General features: G+C 37.0%; 1 protein-coding gene across 18 annotated transcripts in view; it reads left to right on the plus strand.

Moving 5' to 3' along the window:
- TENM2 (teneurin transmembrane protein 2) overlaps window positions 1-23,777 on the plus strand; it is a 618,690-nt gene that overhangs the window by 60,078 nt on the left and 534,835 nt on the right. For all 18 annotated transcript variants that reach the window (XM_086851648.1, XM_086851649.1, XM_086851651.1 and 15 more), the window contains exon 2: window positions 1,775-1,880. The gene's annotated coding sequence lies outside the window, so the exon portion shown is untranslated. The remainder of the gene's footprint in view (window positions 1-1,774; window positions 1,881-23,777) is intronic.

Below are 23,777 nucleotides of genomic sequence, written 5' to 3' on the forward strand. Positions count from 1 at the left end.
CTGGAGCTGTGGGCAGGGACTGTGCCCCAGCAGAGCCCTGAGCCTGGGCACTGTGGGCTCCACAGCCAAAAATCTTCTCAGCCATACTCACAAACTGCACACGTGTCCTGTCAGCCAGCAGCTCCCTGTGAGCAGTTTGAAAAGCCTGGGTGAGATGGGCTTTGCTGAGGTTTAAAGATGTTTTCTTATGAGGTAGATTTTAGATCTCACAAATTATGTATTATTTTTCTTGATAGCTTATCAGTGTAACCCAACACTGTTTTTATGGATCTTGCTGTTCCATATCCAGCAGCTCCTGAAATAGTGATACACAAACAGAGAAGGTGTAAAAGAATTGACAACTATAAGCAAATACTGTAAATGGCACAGAATTACCAAAGCAGGAGGTAGGTATTAGAAGTGTAATTTTCACTTAGGCATAGGTTGATAGGATTGAACAAAAGAAAGTAAGCATAATAGTGAAAATAAGGAGATTATGAAAGTAAAGACTGCATCCCAAACCCTAATTAGTGAGGTTATCTGCATTTCAGCTTTCACATTTGCTCATTAAAAGCACTGGGGTTTTTTTTTCACCTTGATTCATATTCTTAGGAAATCTTATGCCAGGATTTTGGCCATAAAGATTTTACATGATACTAATGTACAATGTGTATCCAATTCTTTGTCTTATTTTAAAAATTGATGCTTTATGGAAAGCTGTTGGCCTGAAACATAATTATGCCTATTCATTTCCAGGGAGATAAACCTCAGCAGTTAAGCAGTGCTAGTACATCAAGCTTCTTTTTTAACCAAAAATAAGTACCATTAATTTAAATTCAGTGAAAGCCATGGATAAAGCAGTGTTAAAAGAAAGTACCTTGAAAGTTTCATGCATAAGAGTGAAAAGCATTAGCTTGTCTTTATAGGCTTTTGTACACACTTATGATGAAATATTTGGCTATAATATTGATGGTTAACATGTCTGTTCCCCCCTCCAGCCTGTGAGGGTTTTGTATTTTTTTGTGTGGGCTGCCATCAACTATTTGAATTTCTTTGGCAGAACAACCATTCACTTCATCATTATTTCTTATTGTTCAGTTTCATAATGCAAAGTGAAACATGTTTCTTTCAAAGTCATCTTACATATGGTGTTGGCTCTGCCTGGATCATTTAATTGACCAGGTGGAAATTGCTGAGGCTATGGACATATTAGGTAATTCTTGTTTTTTCCAAAAATACTTCTGTGGATAATAGAAATTCTGAAGAAAAGGTGGGAATCAACAAGTATTAGAAGGTATTGCATACGGAGAAAGAAAATAATACATTGACAGAGAAAGCAATGAACAGTCTGTGAAGTGGTGACATCTAAGACTATATTTATTTAAACTTTTTTGTAGTAAAAATGCTCAGTGGAAGAAGTGTCATGATGCTAAAGTTTTGAGAAATGCTTAACATCATCATGTCTTTTTGTTCTTTTGAACTGAGTAGGGTAGATGTGGTCCCTTCTCATTTACCAGTTTAATAGTGTAAAAATTAAATTACTAAGCAATCTCTGTGCTTGAGTATCTGCATTTGAGACAGGGAGGAGGGAAAATAGGAGACATTTGGAAAGAGAATCTAGAAGGTTTATTTCTAACATCTGGTGTGGTTAGATTGTGGGGTCCTTTTGGCAGTTAAAAACTGTGAGAGATAAATACCAAAACGCTATCAAAGCCTTTGCTTACTGTTAGGATTTTACAGGCTTTTTTCTTTTTTTTTTTTTTTTCTATAACTTATACTTATTTCTTTCTGACAGATCCATCCTGTTTTTCACTGCCCACCACAGTAAGAATTCCCTCTCACCTGATGAGCTAAAGACACGACCCCCCAGGACCGCGAGACTGAGCACTGCCGACCTCCCGGTCAGTGAGTACTCACAACTTGAGTTTTGTGTGCTGTTTTGCTCACAGATGTGTTTATATTGTTGGCCAAAGTGGTTCCATCTATCCTTGAAAAGTGCCTGGGAAGATCTCTGCAGGAAAGTGTTTTTGTAGAGGAAAGCAATTTGTCTCAGCACTTTCCTTTAAAGAACCTACTTCAGTCTTTTCCAGCCCAACTGAATTACTTCAGAAGGCCCCACTAAAAGAAATATGCTTTTTTCCTGTCTACCTGCATGTTCATTTGCAGGCATTGCTCATCCTGACAAATTCAGGATCAAATAGGGGTGTTAGGAATTTATTTGTCCTGGCATCAAAATAATTTTTTCTTCACTCAAATGAGCCTTTTGTTCATATTCTGAACAAAAACTATTTAGTCTGTATGACGCTGCATACAGTTCTTTATCTGTGTATAGACAATATATGCCATGCAGAGAAGAGACGAAGAGAAGAAACTTTCCCATTATCTGTTTTTTTGAGGTGTCTCTAACTGCTGGTCAGAATGCTCACAAGACATCTTACAATTTAATTACTCTTGTACACATGCTCTGGGAATTCAGGTAATTACACAAACTGCCACACTTATCCCAGTGTGTCCAGCAGTGGAAATGCGCTGTCCTGCTTAGGAGTAGCTGAAAAATAAAGGGAACATAACCTTCAGTTGATAGATTCCCACCAGAATAAAATCAAAATGAGACCAAACTTATGTTTAAAAAAAGAAAAAATCTGTCTTCTCTTATGGATTTTAATTTTACTGAGTATACTTTCCAGTGAGACACCTGAGAATTCTTACTTGAGTAATTTAATTCAGTGGCAGTATTTCATAGGAAGCTGCTTCCAGATTGAGCCTTTTGTAAAATAAATCTCTCATTTGGAGTTGTTTAATACAACATTTTAAATTGTTCCACTCGTCTTGAAAAGCATGGCAAAATAGTGGGGTTTAGGTATGGCAAGCACCAAATTCTGAGGAAAGTCTTTAATTCACACTGAAAAAAATCAACACATTCTTCTGCATTGTTCTCAATGGGTCAATTGGTTGTCATTACTTATTTTCTACTGGAAGGTTAATTTCTGACTCCAGGACTGTACTTTTTCAATATTAAGATTAAGATCTGTGCTCCATACTTAAGTAAATTGCTCCAAGGGCCTGATCTTTAAATTTTCAAATTTTATGTAGCGTAAGAAAATTAAAATGAGAAAAATGAGATGCTTCAGTATAAGGAATGCTTTATACTGAGAAAGAAAATCTAGTGGGACTGTGATGGTTTTTAAATTTATTATATTATGAGTCTAGGTTTCATGCCAGTTTTCTGCCCATTCTGTATAGTTAGAAATATAAATCAGGGGATTCCTGAAATCTGTCTTTACTATTATAAATGTATCTATCTAGTCTATGTATAAGCTGTTTGTATATGCTCTGTGTATATGTTCCTGTATTTAAGGGATCTTCATAACCCATCTTTAAGTAGTTAAAGTACTGATTGACAAGTACTTCCCACATCAAATTCCAGGAGAATAAACATTAAGTGATAAAATATACTGGTCCAGAATCTCTCACTTTTGCTCTGAATCTCAACAGCAGTTTGTCAGAGAAAGGTTGCAGAATGAGGTCCTCGGTGAAAATTTCAAAAAACCTGATAGCTCAATCTCAAAATCCCCTGCTGTAGTCTGGGTTTGTTTGTTTATGCTGCCTGTTTTTTGAAATAACACCAAGTGATCTCCCAGGGTCAGACAGTAAGTCAGTAGCAAAGCTGAACATCAAACCAAATTCATAATTTCCTGCAGTAATTGGGGTTGAGAATGTGCCTGCTTAAACTTTCAAAATGGTGGGTTAGATCCTGTGCATTACTTATTTTCATTGCTCTGGAAAATATTGAGGCCAGGAAGGATTTTCAGGTACTGAAGAAAAACTTTTCTTGTTGCTCTCCATCATGTGTCTGGGGGAGTTTGCTCTGGGTTTGATTTGAGTCATGACACAGTCTGGGACAAAGAGCTCTGTGCTGTTTGTGAGGAGCGGAGCTTTCCCTCCTGGGCAATGAAATATTTGCTTTAGAGGATCTCCAGCAGTTCCTCCAGCTGAGAGAGGGCTTCTCACAGAGCCCCAGGACAGGGGAAGAACACGAGCCTCACTAGATCACACACAGCATGGTACATCAGCTGATCTGGGGTTTCATTTTGGGGCTTTAGGGTTTTGGGAGATGTTCTGTCTTTACATGTCATGGGACTTTTCCTTAGCTGCAGGTTTGGGGTTGGGAATTTGCCCTGGGTTCTGTCCCAGGTGCTGGTGACATCAATTGTTTTCAGCCTACTATAGGTTTTGTTGTCAACTTTGCATTTTTGAGTTGTTCTTTCTTTCACTCCTAAACCTGTGTTCCTGTGGATTTCACGGTGTGATGAGGAAGTGCTGGTAACTTCCAATTCCCAAACCTTTTGTGTGGTCTGCCCAGCCCTTCAGCACTGCCTGTTTCTGCCTTTTGTTCTTTATGCATCTGTCACAAACTCACTGTCAGTTCCCAAACAGCCATCGAGACTCATTTCCCTCCATTGTGCCCTTCTCCAGCATCCTCTCTGTTCTTCAGAGGCTGTGACATCAATATTTCAGCATATTTGTTAGGTTTGCTGCTTTTTTTTTGTTTTAATTTGCTTTCTTTTCAACAAAGGCTGCTATCATCGAATCATGGTGGATCAAAGCCTTTAGAAAGTAACTACCTTAGAGGAAAAATAAGTTTAACTTCTTGAACAAAGCCCTTCTGGACTTATCCTCAAGGGAGGACTCAGTTTCTTAGCTTTATGTATCTTGACAGGAAATTCGTGTCTTCTGAGGGAGTTGGGAAAAAACAGCCTCTTCATCACTGCCAGCTTCCGAGCTCTTCTTAGTTCCGAGTCTGGAAATTTTTTGGCATTTTTAGTGCTGCCACTCTGAAAAAAAAGAGTATTCTGTGTGGTTTGAAAACCTTCTGTAAACTCCCTTTGTTATGAATAGTCAAAAGTAGTTGAGCAAATTGCTGAAGAAACTCTCTTTTCACTGTCAGACTTGGATGCCTCTGTCGTGTTGGGTTTATTAGTTTGCAATGATTTTGAAAGGGAACAAAAGTTAACAAATAATGTGTCCTCAAGTATTTGTTTGTTTTATTTCTTAGGCAGCAAACTCAAAATCAGGGCTCAATAAGTTAAATGTTAGCACTCAGAAATGGAGCCACAAAAGCAGTGCAACTTCTGCCATTGATTTTTTTTTCCTATGAGTAACTCTTCTGGCAGCAAAGACAGATTACCATCCTGTGTTAGCATCAAACTTACTTAGAGTAAATGACTCTAAATTACAAACTGACCAATAAACCAGCATTGCTACAGTGTTGTCCTCCCATTCCCCACCCCATACCTGAAGTGCGTATCCCAAATATGAAACAATGCATCAGAAATTAATTTTATTTTAAAATAAATACAGAAAAATGGATTCTGTCCTGGAATTACCAGCAATAATTAAGCCTGATGAAGGAGAAGGGACATACATGAAATTAAAGTAGGCCATTGTAAAGTGTAATTACAGAAGTAAAATGAAGGTGTTTCCCATGCTTTTGTAAATTATGCCTTATTATCAAGTACCAGGGTTTTTTTTACATTTTTGTTTTTGTTATTAAATTCAGTAAGATATTAATGACCCTGGCCACTTTTAGGAGTGGTTTTAAATTTATCAGGACCTATGCCCACACATTTGCCTTAGCACTGCAAGTGTATTTGTTGGGAGAGAAATTTATTTGGCAGCATTCTTTAAGACACAAGATTTGATATGAGGAGATGAAGCACTGCCATTTCTCAAGCACTGCATGAGCAAATGAAGAAATTGAATATTACTCTGGATAAATTCAAACCTATGGCAGATGTATGGAAGATGGGAATAATTCAAGCAGAACAGGAAGTCTAGGATAATTAAAAAAATAAATGACTGTATCTTAAAACATTTTAGTGGACTCTAGATATGAGTGCTCAGACTGAGAAGAACGTAGTGAGGAAAACTAACTATATAAAAATACCAAATGATCACTAAAGGTTAAATAAAAATGTACTGGAAAAGATAACTGAATGTTTGTAATCCTGTTGTTTAGTTTTTGGGTTTTTTTGACTGACTACTATGTAGCATACAAAGTTGAGATTTGATAAATAGATGCTGATAATATTTTCTATTTTATGAGAATTCTCTTGGAGTCAGGTACAAATTTTATTAATAATAATCTGCATTCTGTGCCACAACATTGTATAATTCATATATTCTTAAAATACTTCAGTGGGATATGAGATTTTGTGTGAAAAAGGACATTGTATAATTCATATATTTTTCATGAACTTGAGTGGGATATGAACCTCTGTGTGAAAAAGGCTCTGTGGGGAAAATAGATTTGAGCTTTGACCTTTGAATTTTCTAAATAAGGACTTGTTTTAATATATGTCATAGTTTTAAGAAGAAAGCTCATCTATTGCCTTCTGTGGGAATAAGGGACTGTGGGTGAAAGGGTGGGGGGAAATGCTGCAGATATTGAGGCTGGCCTGGAGTGGCAGCTTGAGGGAAATGTTAGGATAACTATCTGAATGCTTCTTAAAGTGCCACTGAAGGGACAGGTCTTGCCTAGAAACTCCAGAAATGCCATTCTGTGCATTCTGGGGCTGTCCTTGGAGAGCCCAAAGGTAACAGTTACAGCTCATGACAGATTGCTCTCTGTGAAATGTCTGTGTAACCTGCTACTAGCACTGAATAGGGGTATCTGATGTGAAGGAAAATGTGAATTCCTCTCTGCTGTGCAGTAATCTGCCCCTTATGTTTTATTTATTTTGTCCCTTCCTGCCTGTGCTGAAAACTCACCACTGGCAGCTCGAGTCTTGGAAGTCTTCCTGAAAACTTGGTGGGGTTTCAAAAGAAGTTCTGTGTGTTTGAGAATGATGTAGCCCTTCCAGTTTGATGATGAATCCTGGGCTGAACTATTTCAGAGCTACCTTGTGAAAAGGGAAAGGTTCTCAGTCAGCATCTGTCCTGGAAGAAACCCTCTGCCTGTAATTACTTCGTGACTGGAGTTTGAGGTGCTGTGACTGTGTAGGTGTCTGATAAATGTTTTTGGTGGAATAGAGCACACAAATGAAGAATGAGTGGATAAAGCTGCATTTCAGCTCCATTCAGTCCAGACAAAGCTGGTGCATTTGCCTTCATGAACAACTTATTTTTGTGTATTTAACAAAAAAGAAAAAAAAGAAATCTTCATGAGAAGGGCATATTGGTAAATAGATGCTTTCTTTCAGGTTTTCCCTTCGCTTTTTATTGCACTGTTTGTGATTCTAGAAGTAGCAGGTACAAATAAAAAACACAGTTACAAAATACAGTCCAATTGTGAATCAGCCTTAAACTAAATCACAAGTTAACTTCTAGTCAGCAACCTCTATCTGCTTGGATAGGATCTTCAAAAATCAGATGCAGTAGAAAGAAAACAGAAGTAGATAAAAGCTAAACTACCATCACAGTGAGAATCAAAATGTTCAGTGTTTCCAGACACTGTTGTCTGGGGAAGCAGCACCCCATCAGTACTGGCAGCTGCATGAGCTTGGTGCTGAAGCTGGGCCGTGAATCAGGGACAGTGAGCCTGAAGAAAGGCTCAGGTGTCATCCTGGAGATGGCTGGTGCTGACTGCAGGGAGGGAGAGACAGAGGGAGCAGGACCTGCCAGGAGTAAATCACTTTTGCACATCAGGGAGGCCTCAGAGGGTGCTAACAATGCCCTAGGGGAACTGGCAGTAGGGCTTGGGAGAGCCACAGGGCTGTGCTGCACTGCAGCCCTGTGCCATCCCAGCACGTCTGGGAGCCAAGATGATCCATAACATTGTTTTTGTTCTACACTGTTATTCTGCCTTTGAACTTGAAGCTGTGCTCAGGGAAGGTTGTGCTTTGCTAATTGTCTTTAAGCTGTTATTTTCTTGGTGCTACTGGGCCTTCTACAAGTTTGCATTTACATAAATATGTCTCACAATGTTGGCACCTTTACAGTCACCTGAAATGGGAAAACAGCGTGATTTGTATTGTCTTATGTGGTCTATTATAGAAAACAAAAATATACCTAAGGAAAAATTTCATCAAATTAATTGAGAATTATAAACTCAATGTGAGTGGATTTTTATGATTTTACCTTGCACCTGCCCACCTATTTTACTGGCAGATGGGTCTAAACTTACCTTTTTGAGCATGTACAGCAGAAGCAGCTTTGCTTCATGCAGATCCTTACTGACCCAGCTTTTTATACCCCCTGGCAATCTGCTCTGTGCTTGTACAACACCAGGTTAATTACAGCCCTGTGAACATGTGCATTAAAACAATCTGGCTACTGGTAGAGAGATATTTTGTTCTTTTGCTTTACAAGACTGCATCTTCTTATTTTTTAATATTAGCTTTGTCATAACTGTCATGTGGCACATTTCACGGACAGTTGAAGTTTCCCTCACTTTAGCAGAAATCCAGCTTATTATGCAGATACCAAATTTTGAGGATGAGCATCTGCAGCTACTCAAGACACAGAGATGCTGGTGATTGTGTCTAGGCAAATCTTCATTTGTTGTGCTGTGTTGTCCCTGAATAAATATGCAGAATATCTGGGAGTTGAGCAGTCACAGTGCAAAAAAAGAAACACACTGGTGTTTTGTTATGTGATAGCTGGCTATGCCACTGACTATAAAGCTATGTAGTTAAACCCAAGTGGAAGGAATTTTTCTTTTTAAAAAAAAATTCTAAATATTTGTCTTATCTCTTTTTTTTTTTTATCGATCGCCTTAGCAACAGAAACAGATGTTTCTTTTCTCTTAGTCATTACATTCAAAGAAAGTAGCTGCTTCAAAAATAAGGAAAGCAATTTCTATGAATTGGGTAGCTATTAATTATTGCCAAGATGTTTTAGGATGATAAAAAGACATGCAATAATTGGCTTTTTTCTTTAATTGAAATATAGCTATCTAGTTAACCTGTGCTGGTTAGGTGAGCTATAATCTATCTGCTCTTATAGTGCAGTTGTGTGATAAAGACAAGAGTGAGCTTGAATATTTCTGGTTTATTGAGGAGATACATAGTATCAATGTGCACCAAATGTTTTATGAATTTATGAATTCAAAGCAAGGCAGTGAAGAGTTTCCCTTTAAGACAACTAAATATGCATGGCCTTACAAATATATATTTTTGCATGTCAACTTACAATATGAAATGGTATAATTAATTAAAACATGGACTTTGTTTTACAGTGATGCTCTTTTTCAAATTACTGCCTTTCTTTGGATTTTGATTGTACAATTTTAAGCTTTACTTGGGTTTCAGAAGGGTTTACTGATCCATGTTCTTCATCTGTATTGGAACAAGTGCCTTCCTGATTCACAAGAAATTGGTACATGTAGATGAGATTTAGAGAGAAAGGAGTTATGACTGCAGGATCAGGGCATGGACTGGTCAAGCCAAGAGAAGCTGTTACCTCTGCAGTTTGGAGAGAAGGACTTTTGTTTCTCACCTAGTCCTGAGAGATTGTCATTTAAGATAACTGCATGTGTATGGACCCACAAATGTGCCTGAAAACCAGTGCAAAAAAATGAACCTTCTTTCCTTATAGTGTTAATCTATTTAGTTCATCACATGGAGATTTAGTAGCAGTGTTGAGGGAGAAAACCAATTGTTCAGATGGGTGAAATTGGGAAGCCTTAATCTCAACTGGTGCTAAACTGGCTGTTCTTTTTTTACAAGCACATTCTCCTGCAGCATGCAGATCCACAGCAGGAAAAAGAAAACAAAGCCTTTGACATGAATTTACTCCAAGAACCAGCAAAACTCAGAGAAGGAAAAGGTGAAGAAGATTGATGTTATTCCACAACCTTTAACCACATTTGGTTAAAGCATCTCCCCGATGCTTTCCTTTTTCTTTGTCTCCCTCCAACCCTGAAAATAATAATTCTGAGTGGGACTCCTTTTGCCACATGTCAGTGGCAAAAATGGTTTTGAAAAGCTTTTCCAAAGAACCATGTGGAGCATGTATGAGGGCCAAGAACACTGAGAACTTCCTCCATGGCAGAGCTGATGAGCTGGGAGGAGCAGTGAGCAGCAAACCCTGGCTGTAATCCTTTTACCTGGCTGGCACATCAGACAGATAGGCAGGCTGCCCAAATGCTGTTTCCCTGAGAGTTCTAGGGAGCTGGCCATACTCCCCCTCAGGTTTTGCTAAAGCAGTAACAGAACCATCTGCATTCCAGTTAGATGTGCAGAGTAATCAAAACTACAAATATGAAACCGTCCCTGATTCCTCAGTAAGTTCAGAATGTTTGTATCTGCTGTGTGCTGGAGGTGGGGCTGGTTAGCACAGCTCCTCAGGGATGAGAGTGCTGCAGGAAGCAGAGCAGCGGGATTTGGGCAGGGCTGTGTCAGGGAAGATGGGCACTGGGGTCTGTTCACCCCAGTGGAATTTCTGTATATGGGTGAGGACTAAAGGTGTCTTGTGGGAGGACCTCAGAAGGGAAGGCTGTCATCAGCTGTGGCCATGAATAGCATTCCAAAAATTACAGGAGTTTTTGTTGCAGGAAAGAGCCTTAGAAAAGAACAAAACCTTGGTGGGGAGGCAGCCTGCAATGGGTGTCTGCTTGTCTGGAGGCAGCCCTTGCCTGGTCCTGACTGCTAAAGTTAGTTAGGTGTTATTCCTACTCAGTGTTGAGTTTACTCAGTTTATTGCAGGTGAAACAAATATTGGCACTATAAAATAAGAGTAACTAAATGAAATCTTACTGCCAGTGTCATTTTGTGTAAGTGAAATTCAAACAGGTAGATGAACTCTTTATTCATGCATTCCATGCCAGCCTTTGGTTTATTGGCTTACTGCTGACTCTCTCCTAGCTGAATTCTTGGAGTAGGAGGCCTTTTTTGGGGAGCAGGTGCAGATGGTGCAAATTCTGTCATGATATCTGCAGATAAGGTGGTGAGGATGCCCTTTGGTGCTTGGAGAAATAATAGTCATCAGTGTGGCTCTGTTCAAGGTGCCCTGTTCTGTAGCAGTGCCTGAAAGTTGGTGACTACAGAGTGGAAAAGCTGGTTTGTGATAAGAGCAGAAATTTCCCTTCCCTGGTGTCTCCTTAGCTGACCAAGGTACCAATTGTCTTGGTGTTTCCTGGATTTTGGAAAATCATTGCTTACATATTGGTGCTCTATTTTAATAAATGTGGATCATTCCTACAGGGCATTTTGGAAGAAATGGCAGATTTTCTTTTGTCCTTGTTTGTTTCATGTGTAAGCTGTGTGTTACTGTCCATAGATTTGCTTATTGCATAAAAGAGAATTTGGAAGAAAATGACTAATTTTTTCATCATTAAAGTGGGATAAAAAAATAACACTGGCTAAAAAAGAAAGTGCTCTCAATGCCAACACAGTTTCATGGACACAGCTCTTCAAATGCTCCCGTAGCAAATGGGGGCCTTTTTAATCTTCCTGATGAATCATCCCTTAAGATAAAATAGCTGATAATTCTGCAGCTCTTCATGTCTGTCCACAAGTTAATTTAAAGACAGACTTGTCATGAAGAATACTTCTTTGATAATGAAAGAATTAATTCCTCTCAGTTTAATGCTAATGAGCCTACACGTAAAGTCAGTATTTTGAATTATATGTGAGAATATAGGGCTTAAATATGCACTTTAACTGGACTGAATATTCATAATATCTGCTGAGGATTTTTTTTCTGCATGAAAAATAAGTGGAGGTAATTTGTTGAATCAATATTCTTGACAGGACTGTTTCATCTGTGGTTTGTGTGTGGTCTGTCAGGGGCTGGGAGAGGTTTGTTTTGGTTAGTTTGTTTGTTCTTAGTCTGTTTTTACAAACAGTCTGAATTAATTGCCTTAGGTTGCTTGTGTCACTAAGTTGGAGCAGGCTCTTTGATGACACTGTATAGAGTGTGGTGACACTGTACTCTTGGAATAAAAGAAAATGTATCAGAAAACAATGAAGAGTAATTGTCTTCAAATGTTTGGCAACAACCACTCTAAGACTTCATAATTACTCTAAATTAAGGTTAAGTTTTCAGTAAAAATACTGCATACATTAGAATCACAGAACCCAAAAATTGGTACTGATATTCATTATTTTACTTTTACTGTTATGGTTATTAATTATGGTGACAGACCTTCAAAAGTGAAGACAATTTTTCATTATATATTCCAGGTATACTCCTAAAAATATTACTATTTTAAATAAACTTGATATAAACACCTCTGTAGGACCTACTGTTGTGTGGAATTCATTGTGCTCTCTAGAGAAGTGTAGAATCTGTGGAAAAATGCTTTTCATCCACCAGAGGAAATAGGAAATTTGACAACATGCATTTGTCTACAAAATGTGAAGCAATATTTGATGAAATATGCTTTGTCAATAAAATAAATTGCCAAACAAAATGTAATCCTTCCTCAAAATATGTTTAGCCTACACAGTGAAATAAGCCACTTCCACAAAGTGCATTTGGTTGCTTCAATTATTTTGATTTGCTGTCTATCAGAATCTGTAGATAGTGTCTTGTGTCTTTTATTTTTTCAGACAGTGTATATCAATCTTTTTTTAATTACCTATAGATAAAATACATTTAATTTGTAGGTAGACATTAGATAGGACAGCTATATGTATGTACATACATGTAGACATATGAATGGAGGCAATTATAAATTTAAAGAATTTAGGATCTGTTAAAAATGAATGTGTTTGGCTAAACAGAAATTTATTGCTAAGATTTTGCATCTCATAGAAACAAAACCAGACAGTGCCACAACTGGGAAATACATTTCAGGTGTGGTTCCTTCACCTTAAGTACAAATATTTTCCCAGATCTGTCAGGAAGAAACATAGATAGAAATGTGTTTATTTTTATCATATGTAATCAAGTAGAAATTACTTTTAAAATGTTATTTCATGTAGAATGAATTAAGAGCTCTATAACTATGCAATGCATGTTTATATAGAAATGGGTGAATTGGGCCACTGCTAATACCTGGACATTATGCAGTGTTCCAGGATGTGTTTGCCTCCTTCCTTTCTCCTTCCAACCAGGATGCTCCTTTAGAGAACATTGGAATGGAGCATGACTGCCTGAATGAAATAATAATGTAATAATTGTTGAGATATTAGATATCACAGCATTACATTAATATTGCATTATTATTGCATTAATTTGGAGGGTATTATTATTCCTGTCCCTTCAGCTCCATGTTTCTAAGTTAGCAGAATGATAAAACATTTATAAAATCCACATGAGCACGGGACATCAGGAGGATTTGACAGAAAGCTCACTGGGCGAGCAGCAGACCAATCTCTATATGTGACATATAGGAGCTGTTTTTCCTGGAACAACTTAATCACTGAAATGAGAGATGAGCCCAAGTACCTGAGGATAACTTGGGTACTTGGGTAAATGTCAAAGCTGTTGCATTTTTCTATGTTTTAGTGTAAATCAGGATTTCTCACTCTTTCCTCATGTGATTTAAAGCAGTAAATCTTTATGGGAGCTGTCAGAAAATTAATAGCTGTTGTAGAAGAAACTACGTAATAGAGCTTTAAATTATGGTTTTGAATTATGTATCATTTAATATTTTATTACATAATTGTAGATAGCACAACTAATGAAATCCCAATTAAAAAAAGTAGTTATTTTTAAAAATGTAGCTATTGAACATCAATCCATTATTTTTGCTTCAGCTTCTTAGTGCACCAGTGATTAAATTACAGTAACACTTCCCCCCAATATAGTTCACAGTTTAAATACTCTGAATAACATAGTTTTATGTGAGTTTGGGAGACAGGGGTGTACTGGCAGAGATTAGGACTGCAAAGTTGGTTTTGAGGCATTTTTAGCTTCTGTGTGTGAGGTAGCAAGGTTTATGAATGGGTATTTTCTGCATCTCTTAGCCTAGTCTTTGAACTTTTTCACTATATCTGCTGACTTGGATGAAAGGCTAAGAGTTCTCAGAGATAACTAATTCCCTGGAAGATGGCAGAGAATTTTAAATGCTTGTATTTGTTGCAATTGTGATGCTTTTAAATGTTTATATTATCTGTCAGAAGAGAGAGCAGATTTCAAAATGCCTCAGCTCTAGAAAGTGTCCATTGATGAATGCAGCTGGGAGGGCACCAAAGTCAATCAAACAAACACAGTCAAACACCTTATTTCTGATCAGCAACTGAATTTCACCACTTCCACTGCTCACAGAATTAATAACTTGTCTTGAGAAATTAGCAATACATGGTTTCATCACAGGGGGCTTAAAAATTATATATGTATGTGTTTGGGTATTGTGGGTTTTTTTGTAGTTTGCACATCTTTCTTTTTAATAAATTTTCTAGCAATATCTCACTTTAAATGACTATGTGGAATCTCCATTAAAAATTAAAATAAATAGTGGGGAAAATTAAATGGAAATGTGTATGGACCTGATAAAATTTGGTGAGGTTGTAGTGTAACTGTAGATAATTCCATATGCAGTCTCTGAGGTAGTCTCTTGAAGACTGCTGCATATTTGTCCTTGGATGAAGAAATAAAGTATCAAATTCTTTCCCATTATATTGAAATTGATTAGAGATGAACAATATTTGAGTTTAATTAGTTTAAAGGAAGCCTAATAATTGGAAAGCAAAAATGACTGCTATTTCAATTGCAGTGTTCAAAGTATATAGAAAATGCTGGAATTTTCTCCAGCATTAACATTGTATTTAAGCATTCTAGTTGTTTCACAAAGAGAAAGGAAATGTCCCTGTTCATTTGGATTTATTCATGGTATTACAGACAGAAAAATAGATGCACTTCAGGAATAAAATGTCCTGCATAAATTTTTAAAGTATGTTTCTAAAATCTTGAAATGAAAAATATTAAAGCAGCTTTATACACACTCTGTTAGTGTTTCACAGCAGCTGGCTAAAGTGATAGCAACCAATATTTTTATTCTTATTTTTTCTGGTCCTGTGTCATTCTGTGTTAATGTGCTGTCCCAAGGCTTGGAGTGTCACTCGATTCCCTCTTGCAGCAGTTCCTTACACGTAGGTTATGTCCTTTGAAGGAAATGAAGCAGCCTATTTCTCAGTGATAGCCAGCGATATCATCTGTTGATCTCTGATAACAGCTGCATGAGGAGCAGCACTGAGAGCTGCTGGCCCTGAGCATGGCTGCTGCAGAGCACAAAAAAGCAGTGAGGGCAGGGTGGTGTTCAGCCTTGGGCTCCTGCTTTGTGTCACCTGCTCTCTCCACCCATCATCACCAGCACCAAACCTCGTCACGCCGCCCCTCGCTAACGGGAGGATAAGCTGACTTAGAAATCTTGCTTGCCAAGTGAACCAGGATCTTATTTGCCACTAAAAATTAGTAAATTACTGAATTTGTTTATATTGCTATAAGGTTAATAACATTTTTAGATGGACTTGTATAAAACTCTGCAGGTAACTTGCTGAGGACCTGTCCTCAAAGACTTGTATCCTGCAAGGATTTTGGCATTCAAAGGTAGTCTGTACTTATTTCTGTTGGGCTTTTAGTGCATTTTTTATTGATGGGCCAGAGTGATTTCTGTCAGTTTGGTTTTCAGTGCAGTTTCTCTGTGCTTTATGACACAGCCTGTTCCCTAAAGCTGGTAGCTAGCTCTGTCAATCTGAGCTTTTCACTGGGGTGGCTTTGCAGCTTCTCCAGCCATGAACTGTTGACACAGATGAGCTGCTTTTTTGGAACGAGCCTGTTTTCCTCCTCAGGAGTGAGGAAATTATTGCATAACATGGAAAGTGCCTTAAACTGTAGTTTTGGGTGTGCACTTGGAATTTTCATCTTTCCTTTGACTCTGACATTTATTGTCACAAAATTTGTCAGAGACCTGTGGTTCTCTACGTGATGAAGCTTGGTGCTCTGGTTTACTCTCTGAGTAGGCTCCTAGTATCCATTGTGGATATTGAAATTATGTCCCATCAAACAGTGATATCACACACCTTTAGAATTTCTGTCTTTCTGCAGTGTGCCTGCCATGCTTCTGTTGCTGCAGGTTTGGGTTTGGTTTTTTTTCAATGCTGGAGTGTACTTCCATGCTGATGTTTTCAAAGGGCTGGTTTTTAATTTCCCTTCTGTGTGACTGACTGTTTAGGAAGGGGGCCCAGGGAGCGATTGCATAATCCCCCTGACTTCCCTTGTTTCTCAACATTAATTGTCACTGCTGATTTGGAAAGAGTCACCAAAACCAGGAATTACAGACATCACAATCACGAGAGTTCCATTTTCAATCTTTCCCTGCCAGTCATGGGAGCTCTGGCTACACTGGAGTAAAACTTTATGATTATTTTCTTAATATAAACCTTGTAGTGTATGTTGAAGATAGAACGTTAGAAGTAGAATTTTGAGATATTTTGGTTTGCTTCTTTTCGAGATCCTTTATGAAAAATGTTTGCTTAAAGGTTGAAAAAAATGTATAATATTTTTGAAAATAAAATTATTCTTGATAGCACTGGGAAGATTCATTTCTTGGGAAGGGTAAGTGCAGTCTTAATCCATAACTTAGAAAGATGAATCATTTGGAAAAGAAAGTCATAAAAAACGTTCATTTAATTAGTTTTGCGCAGGAAAAAAAAATACAGCAAGAAACATTGACATTAAAAGAAGCATAATTTTAAATTAAGTTCTAAATGAGAATTGCTGTATTGATAAGTTCAACAAAAGCAACTGTCTGAGGAGCCTTCAAAAAGCAATGTGTACAATTTATCAGAATGAAATAGCTTTGTGCAAACATGTGTTTTGGCAAATTATTGAAGTGAGCATTATGAATGCTTTTTTGAATGGAGTGATATGCATGCCTTCATCGAGGAGTTTAATATATCACCTGGAAAAAGGACCAGTTGTCTCCATGCAATTTTCAACAGTGTAAGTGCAGAAAGACCAAAACACAGCCTTCAAATTAAGGCAGGGAGCTTACAAGAAAACTTAAACGACCAGAATATAAATGGATTAGCAGAAGAGATGAGCTTAAATATATAGGAATGGAAATTATCTCACATTAGGTTGCTTACTATATGAGTTTTATATTAATATGATATTATTACTTACTGATGTGTACATTAACTTCTTTTTTTAATACATTTGTTCTGAAGGAGTTGCATTGATTTTATGTACTGAGATGTTGCATGTTGTATTCTTTTAAATGTGAGATTGCAGAAGCAGTACAATGCAAGCCTGCAGTTAAATCCTTGAGAAAGCAATCTGTTAGAGCAAGCAAGACTTGTATCTTCTAAATGTTTTATTATCAAAACCTACCAAAGAACATAAATATATACTAATGCTTGCTGTTCTGATCCATTTTTTTTAAAAGATGTTTGGTTTGTGTTGGGAGAGTCCAAGTGAAGCCATTTCAGGTGCAACATCTCAGTTTGCATCCCTTGTTCAAAAAGAAATATTTCCAACTCAAAATAAAATTCCTTCTAGTATGGGCAATTAAGTTCCTGTCTGCAAATGACAGATGCTCATCCAAACCAAGAGGTTTCATGTCTGAACTATTGCCACAGGAGTGGGAAGCAGTGGAATAACATCTGCCTTGTGCAATAGAAGGGAAGGTAGTTTGAAGTCTTAAAAGCAGCAGAGACGTGAAATAGATATTGACGTGAATGAGTAATTGATTGATCAGGTAATAACTATCCTAATTTAAACCTGACAAGGAAATTGATGGTTGATATTGTTAAATATCCTCTAATGAGGTAGAAAGGAGATGGAAGAAAGGTGAGAGTGCTGTGAGTCTGGTGTGAGAGTGGCTGTGATAAACAAATGCAGTGTGGAATGACTGGGAAACAATGGGACACGATTAAAGGTACAATTTTCTAGTTGTTTTTTAGACTGTAGGCATTGTGTCCAGCATGTACAATGGAGAAAAATGAGGGAAATTACTGAAACTAGGAAAACATGGCATTATGCTGTATTTGCAGAGAGTCTGCATGTGCCCTACATTGTTATTACATCCTAATTATTTTAAATGAGCTCTATAAAAGCATTATGTCATTCCTAAACTTCATGGTGAGCTTAAGCATCTGGGTTCTGATTTTCTTTATTGTGTATGGTTTTTGTGTGTTTTTTCTCACATCAGATACATAGGATTTTCAACTAATTAATAGGTTTACTGCTTTTAAAATGTTAGTGTAATTTACTCTTCTAGGTAACTTACTTCTAGGTAAGTTCTTAGAACTGTGTATGTGAAAGAGCATAAAAACAACAATAGCCTGAATTCACAGATTATTTCTTTTTGCTTAAATTATTGTTGGTGAACTGTCAAAATGCCACAGAAAAGAAGGCAAAAGTTACTGCTTCTTCCTGTTGTCTAATATATGCTTGTAATTTGGTAGCCTGCTCTCCAGGGTAATTAAAGATGTAGTTTATTCCCAGAATTCTAAGAGAAAAGATCAGAAAGATTTCACTGAAGGACCAGATGATGTGCACTAGCCTCTAAATATAGGGAAATAAGGTTCTGGCTTGTAATAATTGTGATAACCATTGTGCTTGGGTTTCTAAGAACCTTTTATTGATCATGTTAGTTATTAACAGCTATTGAAGATGCATTCTAAAAATGTTCACAAAATTAACCTACTGTACCAAGCTTTTATTTTCTGGATTTCTTAATGAAAATAATTTAAATAATTTAAATTTTGAGTTAAAATCAAATATAATTTGAATTATTATTATAAAAATGTATTCAATTGCATAACTTTAAGACCAAAGAGCCTGTGCTACATTAGAATTTGTGCATAGATAGCAAAAAGAAAAAGAGCAGCAGTTGTAATTAGGAAGATCTTATATCTCTTGTGGTTAGAAATTTTTTATTTTTTTGACCCCAATGTAAATTCCAGTTGCTTGAAACGAAAGTTTTGTGTGTTTCTAAAATTAACCAAAGCTAAACTGTGTTTTTCTAAGATCGAGTATTTAACATGTTATCACACTACATTTTTTGGTAACTATTGCTTTGGAAAAATGAGGATTTTGAGTGGTTTTTATATGGTGCTCCACTGGGGCTTAATGCAATTAGGAAACATCACTGTGATACAGATCACACTCAATTTTAATAGTGGCAATTCTGGATGCAGAGGATGCTAAAAATAAAGTAGTTAGGCACAATTCATAGTAGGAAGAACAAATACCATTAAAGCAGCATGTATCAATAGTATATTGAAAAATTATTTGATAATCATGAAAATATGCTCTGATGGCAAGGTTACTCAAGATCTTTGTGTGCCACAGAACTTAATAATTTGGACTACAAATTATTACTATTATTATTATTACTATTATAATTATTACTATTTTTGGGGAATTTCATATAGACATTTGTGTGTAAGAGGACTTGGGCTTTTTATTGCTTCTTTAACTGAGCCCAGTAAGTGCAATTGTAGAACAAGGCATCATATGTGAACTTTAATAGAAATCCTCTTGTAAGAGAAAAAGAGGATGTTCTAATGAAAGTGAACCAACTCAAGTGAGGAGGGATATGCTCAAATATGCACATTATTGGGAATTACATGAATGAGGAAAAAATTATGGTGATATATGAGTTGCTTCCATCATCTCTTGGTCTGAAATGATTTTCTTTTATCAATGCATTTTTTCAGAGATAATGACATCTCCTGAACCAATCAGTTCCTATTGCCAGTGGCACTTAGCTCCTGTTAGCACCCTGTGGAACCATCAGATCAGATCAAGTGAATTAATCTGTGACAGGCCTGGTAAAGGACAGCAGCACTTATCATCTCTGAGCTCATCCCTCACAGCAGCACTGCCAGGGCTGCAGTCCCTGCTCAGCAAAGCACTTTGACCCAGTGAAAGATCAGCATGGCCCATGTCTGCATCCTTTGTGGCATGTTGAGCTTTTAGAGCATGTGAAAATGAGGGGTGCACAGAAGTGGCATAGCAAAAACAGACTGGTTTGGTTTTTACATTTAGAACGTCCTGTTGGAACACGAAATTTTAGAACTAGAGGTGAGAAAATTCAGGCTGTAAATAAAAAGACATCTTGCAAGACTGCAAGAACAGGAAGAAAAGAAAATACAAAACATGTACCCCAACAAATTACAAAATTTTCTGAATATGGGAAAAACACTACAGGCAGATTAGTTAAGGAGGCAGATTTGACATGGACTTGAAAAGACCATGACATTTCCAGTTAGGAAAATGTAATATTCATTCTGTTTAACCTTGTAGCTGGGGCACTTTCAAGAGCAGAGGATAAGGGATGTTTATTTAAGGATGTTTGTCCTTGGGTCTTAATGTGTGAAGCTCTTGGTTTATGCTGTTTTCCTTGCTTCTGCCTCAGCCTTCCTCTCCTCACTTAGAAATTTTACACTGGCTTCCTCTTCATCTGATAAAATCCTAAAGACAGATGAATTCTGCCAGTCTATAGGACAGACATGCTACAACCTTGATGGAAAGTGGAAAATTGGTTGGAATTTTGTGCAGATTCTCTCTGTTTCCTCATCTGGGTGTTCTTTGGTTGGATCTCATAAGGCATCCTGTCTGTGGCAGAGAGTCCAGACATGCGGCAGTGCTGAGCTCACGATCGCCCTGGGTCAGCATCCTGCAGTGTGCAGGCAGGCACAGCCACTTCAGAACCTCCCTGAAGAGTCCTGCAGACCAAGAGCAAATCTAAGCTGTTGGAAATGTGTGTACCAACAGCAAAAAAAAAAATAAATTGAAAAATCGTGAGACTTAACGCCATCCTATCCATGCAGTGTATGTCTTTTGAATGATTCCACGGTAGAAAGGCTCACTCAGCCACAGGATCCCTGGAATGAAGCCTGCTTTCCTGGATTACAAGCTCTTTATTTTACTTTTTTTTTTCTCCTTTTTCTTGTTTCCTTTGTGGTTGGAGTATTTATTAAGTTTCCCTCAAAGGAAATGCCTGATTTTTCATAACTGGAGAAGAAGAATCGAGTCTAATGTTATTATCCTAGGAATATCTGTGTTTGTAAAAGTCTTAAGTACCATTTGTGCTTAATGGTCTGGTTCTCTTAGAGATTTTCTTGTAAAAAAAATAAATTATAAAAATAACAAAAAGTTGCCTTCATGAGTGTGCATAAGTGTCAAAGAAATCAAACTATACTGTAATTTGTCTCATACAGAAGAGAATTCAGCTATAATGTAACTAGCTCGTTAAAGCTACACTTTTTGATAGAAATTTTAGCATTTGAAATAAAATGTCAGAAGATAGAAGATGAGAAAAACCTGAGATAAAGCTTCTTGGTTTTGAGTTAGGGTTTTTTTTTTGTTTGTTTTGTTAAGCTGTTGGCTTGTTCCAGCTGGACTGTGGAACAGTGAGAGAGAGGAATGGATTTCTTCAGCGTCTGTTACGCCTGTGCTTTTTCCTTTTTAAGATCTCGTTTAGTGTCAGTATCTGCCTTCGATTGTATGTATTTTTTAACTCACATGCTTTGTTTCAGTCTGGTGGCTAATTTAGTCTTTGTATTTTAGTCCTCCTTCCTTCCTCAGGAGCAGTTTGATTGTCTGGGTGGTTGCTCTCTGTATAAGAAGGATGGGTGCAATCTGCAGCTGTTGCAGGTTGCTCTTGTATCTCATTGATTAATGGCCATCACTAATATAGGTGACTCAGCACTGACATCTCATTTGACCACTAATGATATCTCCTAGGGTTGTTTTTGTAGCAATACATATCTATATAATGATTTAATTATGTTTTTGGTCAGGGTCTGTCTGTCAAGTGATTTGCTGCTCTAATATCAATCATTTGAATACTAGTTCAGTACCTTCTAAGTAGATAATGTCAAAGAATCAGACTTGTAATCAAGCTGAATTGAACAAATTATCAAATTATGAAGTCACTCTATCAAGGGGCACATGCAGTTCAGCTGAAAACCCCCTCAATTTTATGGTATTTTTTGGTATATTTGGTATACCAAATATATTGTATATAATATATATATATAGTGTATACAAAATAGAATGTATATATTTGGTGTATATACAATTTTATGGTATAGCCTTTAAGTAATTTATGTGCTTTCTCAGATTCCTGTGTTTGTGTGGTTGTGGTTTTTTTTAAAACAAACAATCTATGACATTTTTAAGCTTTTTATCAGGGCTCTTAGCAGGTTCATCATGTGACTTCCCTTTTCCAGGGGATGTGTTTTCACCTTCAGTTGCCAAGTGCACAGAGATGAGAAATGAAAGAAATGGTTCTTTAATTTGAAGTTTATCTCTTGCTATCATATTTCAGTGATCCATGAAATACTCTGGGCTTTGGTTTAGCTGTAGCCAGAATTTAACCAAACATTCAAGAAAGTTCTTCAAACCTGGTGGAGATGCCTGTATTCTGCAAAACCCTGGAACATGGTCTTAAGTTTGCTTCCTGCAGGAGGCTGCTCTGTTCATCAGTTAACTGTTGTTCAGATACTGAATAGAGTTTGATATCCAGACTGGCAGTAATTGTGGTTGTAATGAATGGATCAATGATTTTCAGTGGGCTGGTGCTGTATGGGAAAGTAATAATGCAAACAAATTGAGAAAAAATACAGCCTCACTTCAATGGAGGCAGTTACTGTCATAGTTAAAAGAACCAAAAGGAAATCATTTATTTTGTGAGAACTTTAGAAAGGACATTCTTGGCAAAGTGTTACCTTTCCCTGTGCTGATAATAACCACTGAAAAACCTTGAACTGTGACACCCACATCTGAGTCCTTTATTGGCCAAAATACAAACAGTGCAGGTAAATTAGCAAAACCAAAATAAACTTTTTCCTTTTGTTCGTGATGCTCTTACACCTTTATTATAAATAATTATTTCTTCAGTAGCACACATGGTCCCTGCCATGGTGTTGAGAGGGATTCATTTTGTATGCATTGTTTTGCAGTTTGGAAGTAGTTCATTCCTCATGTGCTACAACAAAATAGATAATCTTAAATAGATAGTCTTAATAGATATATAATATCTAATATATTATATTAGATATATATTATATATATAGAATATAATATATTATATATATTATATTATATATAATATATATTATACATTATACATTATATATATTATATATTATATATTATATATATAATATATTATATTATATATAAATATCTAAATAGATAATCTTAATAGATAGTCTAGATTTGGCTTAAAGTTAAGTATTTTGGAGGTTTGATTCATGGCATTAATACTTTCTTAATTTTTCTAAGCCTTCTTGTGCAGCTAAGCAGGCAGAGAATGAAGGCTGTAAATATCCATTACGTATTCACTGCAGGATTTGCTTGTCTGTAGTGCAGGGTTTAAAGGAAGCTATATACCTCAAAGAATTTGCATCTATAAAGGCAGCTCTCAACTTTTTTTTAAAATGCATTTTGCACTGTAAATTATATTCTAGTTCTTAGTTTGACATTTCAACCCTATGATCCAAGTCTTGGGCAATGCCAGAAATCACTCAGTGCAAGTAGAATGGAAGGAGGGAAATTGTGCCTGAAGAAGTCTGTGCTCTTCTGTTCCCCAGACACTGTGCTAATGGGTAGCTGCTCCTGTGATTGCTATTTTCCCCTCTATCCAGTTTAGCATCACTTCTGGGCGTGGATGCAGTGGATTGTGCTCAGCCTTTTGCAGTTAGATGTTAAATGTCACCAAGTGTGACATGTCCAAGGGGCAGTGTTCAGAACCTGCTGTTGAATCCAGCCACATAATCAATCCTTACTTTATTAGTAGATACCCAACTTAATAATAAACTGAATTAATGGATGTATTGTTTGTACTCTTGTTTAAGTACCATATTATTGACATACTTAATAAATCTTGTGACTATAATTGTGTGTTTGATTTTGCTTTGATATGACTGGGTTCATTTGTAGAGCCATTT

This window comes from Cyanistes caeruleus, chromosome 15, assembly GCF_971803275.1.
Source record: "Cyanistes caeruleus chromosome 15, bCyaCae1.hap1.1, whole genome shotgun sequence".
NCBI classification, from domain to species: Eukaryota; Metazoa; Chordata; class Aves; order Passeriformes; family Paridae; genus Cyanistes; species Cyanistes caeruleus.